At 32.3% G+C, this 4,653-nt stretch overlaps 1 long non-coding RNA gene across 1 annotated transcript in view; it reads right to left on the bottom strand.

Moving 5' to 3' along the window:
• LOC128247295 (uncharacterized) overlaps positions 1-2,140 on the bottom strand; it is a 101,965-nt gene extending 99,825 nt beyond the window's left edge. The window contains exon 1 of the long non-coding RNA XR_008263667.1: positions 1,268-2,140. This is a non-coding gene — a long non-coding RNA (uncharacterized LOC128247295). The remainder of the gene's footprint in view (positions 1-1,267) is intronic.
• Between the last annotated feature and the right edge of the window lie 2,513 nt (positions 2,141-4,653).

The raw sequence follows: 4,653 nt of genomic DNA on the forward strand, positions 1-4,653 counted from the left end.
ACACACACACACACACACACACACACACACACACACATATATATATATATATATATATATATATATGCATGTAAGTGTGTGCATATCTGTTTTCAGTGTGTATGCTTATATAATATATCCAGTGTGTTCGTTGGATTAAATTTTTAGATTATGTTTTTCAGGTCCTAAGCCTGGGATATTTTTCAGACGATAATGCTCGATCAAACATACTCCGTGGAGATAAAGCATTCAAACTATTCTTCATATTTCACCGTGGTTCTCGTTTACAACTACACTAATATCTCTCTCTCTCTCTCTGTCTCCTCACTTTCTCTTTATACATACATTCAGACATACAGATTCACATACATACGTATATGCATACATACATACATACATACATACATACATACATACGTACATACATACATACATACATACATACATGCATACATAGACGCATATTACACAAACAAATTAAGATGAGTGGTGACGTAGGGAAAAGTGACAACACAACAAATAATATGAGAGAGAAAAATAGAAAGACGTGCTATTTTTCTCATATGCACACAGGTGTTCATTTTGTGTATTTGTGTGTACGTGTGTGAGTGTTTGTGTTTGTGCGTGTTTGTGTGTACTTGTGTGTCTGTGTATGTGTGTATATGTACCCACTTGCGTACGTGTATGCTTTTTGTGCCATACAGGAACTTGCTAACGTTTCTTTACGCTGATGTGACTCACAAATAATATAATCTCACTTTTTATCAGCATTCTTTAATTCTATACATCTATTGCTCTAAATGCATCCTCTTTTCCTTCTTTTTAACCTTTCTGCGGCTCTCCGATTTCAATCATTCAGCTCGCCAACATAGTATGATTATCTATAAATAGTTTTAATTCACCAGCGAGATTCTTCTAGAATATTATTCCCGTGAGGTTTGTTTCAGCTTTATTTCATGCGACCTTCGTGTAGTATATTAACTGACAGTAAACTAAAAATAATGTTAATGATAATAATATAATATATATTTTTTATAAGCAAATAAACATTCAACATGATTCCAATGTTAACATCAATCTTTCCAACATTTATGTAGACACATAAACACATAAACACAAATACGTATTTATATACGCACACGCACATTGTCGAGAATATATGTATGTGTGTGTGTGTGTAAGTGTGTATATGTAAATCAATGTATACGAACATTTCCTCACACGCATGCAGACATATCTATATGTATATAAATATATTAATATAGCCAATACCTAAATTAATACAGACCTGTAAGAGTTTCAGGATAGATTTTAAAGACACCGATCAGTTATTGTATAGTATAAGATCATCAATCTTCTATGAAGACATAGTGGGTCCTATGAATGTACAGGAAATACGAATTGTTTCTTATCGTGATCCATGATTTAATGTAGAGTTATATGGTGTGCAAAACTCTATTAAAATCCTTGTATTCCACTGTGATAGTTTCCCTTAGATTAACTCTTTTTCTAGACAAAAATGAAAATTAGTAAAACGGTTTGTTAATGAGAAAAGTATTCCATTTTGAAAAATTCTGAGTGAAGTGAACAAGAATATCTGGGGTAATTGCAGTAACTTCTTCATCATAAACCAAATGAGTAAAGAAGTATGTGGTAGATCGATATTAATCTGCTTTAAGGCTGCGAGCTGGCAGGATCGTTCGCATGTTCTGAATTTAAATTCCGCCGATGTAGACTTTACTTTTCATCGGTTTGAGGTCGGTAAAATAAGTACCAGCTGTGTACTCGAGTCGACGTAGTCAACTTATCCATAAAACTGCCGGCCTGATGTCAAAAATTAAAAATCAATATTTATCTGCTTTAATGCGGCAAGAGTTGTTAGTAGGCCGGGCGAAATGCTTAGGCGGTATTTCCCTTCTCTTTACATTCTGAGTACAAATTCTACCGAGGTTGACTTTGCCTTTCATCCTTTTAGGGTCGATAAAATAAGTACCAGTTGAGCACTGGATCGATATAATTGACTTACTCCATCTCCCGAAATTGCTGGCCTCGTGCCAAAATTTGAAACCAACATTAATCTGCTTAATCTAATGTAAACAACTCTAAATATCTGCCAAATATTTTTGCAGATATTTGAGGAAATGGTAGTCATTTTTTTCTTTACAATATCGATCATATATACTTTGATAATTACCGTGATTGTTGATGCTGTTCAAGATTATTCTTAGTAATGCTTGAGTACAGCTTGAGTTTTAGATCCATTAAAGCGTCGTCTGCTCGTTTCAGGGATTCTCCATTTAATATTAGCTGTTACTTGATACTATTATATCGATGTTCTCTTTGTGTCTGGAGGATGAAGTTAGATTGAAATAACGCCTCTTAATTCTACCTTCACCATAGATATCTGTCGATTCATGAAGTTACCATGCCAATTTATTTATATACATATAGAAATCTTCGTGAGCATGTTTGCTTATTCATACACGCACACACACATACATACATGCATGCATGCATACATACACAAACTCATACACAAACATGCAAACACATGCACACGTACACACACGCAAACACACATACGCACACGTATATATATTCATTGACAGATGTGCATGTATAAAAAAATACATATATTACATTATCATCATTAGCATTATTTTCAGTTTCTTGTCAATGTAGTGTTGCAGTTGTTTTAATTAATAGAACTGACATCTGCTTCATATATTATCACCTCTCTATTGCATGACGTGAGAGGACTTGTATTGATGTTTCTGCTTGTATACGTATTCTCTATTAACTGAATTGTTAAATTCCCTCAAACTAAGGGGAAATACCCAGGTCAACCGAGAACTTATATTGGAGTCATGCTTGTTGTAAATCGCATGCTGACGTCACATACCAGCGACCCATTTCTACAGCCTCTAAATCCATATTAGTTCATGTAACTTTCTGGAAGTCACTGGTCTTTTATCATCTGGTTATTGGATTTTTAAAATTGTATCTTGAAGCTATTAGAAACGATATTGAATACTTCGTACGTGACTATACGACTAAAAATATAAATATTACACTGCAACAAGAGCCAACACTCTATTTTTGTACATGTAGTTTTGTTATTTTATTTACAGTTTACTATATATGTGTGTCTTTGTGTATGTGTCTATGTATTTATATGCATTATATCTATCTATCTATCTATCTATCTATCTATCTATCTATCTATATATATATCTATATATCTATCTATATCTATATCTATATATATATATATTTATGTGTGTGTGTGTGTGTATGTGTATGTGTGTGTGTGAATAGATGAATAGATAAACAGATGATAGATAGATAACTAGATAGATAGATAGATAGATAGATAAATAGATAGATAGATAGATAGATAGATAGATAGATAGATAGATAGATAGATAGATAGATAGATTAACTAACCTATACAAGTAACGTTTTTAGAGTGTATAGTACTGTGTGAATTTTCTGGGTATTCATGTTAAAGAAGTCATAGAGTTGCAGGAATCTATGAACACATGTCCAAAGCAATAGCTCAATGTAAGGTCATGCAGAGCAGATTACTCCTTTGTTGGCCAGAAATAACTAATCGATAAAACAGAACTTAATCTGTGAAACATAGACAGCTGATACAACAACGCAATAGGATCTTAATGATATTGCTGATAAGCTTGTCAAGTACAAACTATTCTTTATCTGAGACAATCAATGGAAGTCCGTCGTAGAAAATGTGTTTCTTGCGCTACTTAATTGAAGCAAATCCTTCAAATAGCCAGTTAGTAAGTGAAGCCTAGAGGCCCTGACGTAGCTTGAAAGAAAATAGATTTAAAAATTAACTGCGCAAATGTCTACAGGCTTGGTCCATTATGAGATGAACAATGGTTGCATAGTTAATTAATATTTCAGATGTTAATTATATTATAAAAAGAAATTATGTTGAACGTTATAAAATTAAATAAAAAAAAGTAGTCTCAAACCTACCGATAGTGTCATCAGAGATATGGAGATTAGTGACTCGATAAATATATTATGTTGAGCGAGAATAACAAAGGGGAAATATCAATTCCTGATGCTATGTCCAATATTTCATTGTATTTACAAACTATGAGTTATACGTGTATTACACATTTATTTCGTAGTCAATTGATAGTCGAATGTAGCTGAATAAAATGTGTTCAGATTTTAATTCTATGCATTCAGCTAATATAAATAATTAGTATTTGGAATTAAATTGTAGTTTTCTTTTGTTAGAAACAGAGATTTAAATTACCTAGAAAAATAATTTATTTCTAAATTAATGAGAAACAGTGAATTGAAAATTTAAAGATGAGAGAATTCCTGCTTCAAGCATTAGAAACATTTGTTCTTTTATATTACATAATGAGAGCTGCAGCTGCTTGAGTCTTCAGCATCTCGACAGCTTATATTAGAAGACGTTTAACAATAGCTATCCTAGCTTGTGTAAATAGATACTATGGTAAGGTGTAGTTTGTTTTCAATGTAACTAATAGTAAGCACAGTATAGCTGCCGCGCATTTCGTTATCTAATAGTGATATGAGTTCGAATCAATATCTTGATTAATATTCAATATTAATTTTTCACACACGTATAATAATTCTTTTAATTTTGGAACAAGGATAATTATTTTG

Source organism: Octopus bimaculoides, chromosome 3, assembly GCF_001194135.2.
Source record: "Octopus bimaculoides isolate UCB-OBI-ISO-001 chromosome 3, ASM119413v2, whole genome shotgun sequence".
NCBI classification, from domain to species: Eukaryota; Metazoa; Mollusca; class Cephalopoda; order Octopoda; family Octopodidae; genus Octopus; species Octopus bimaculoides.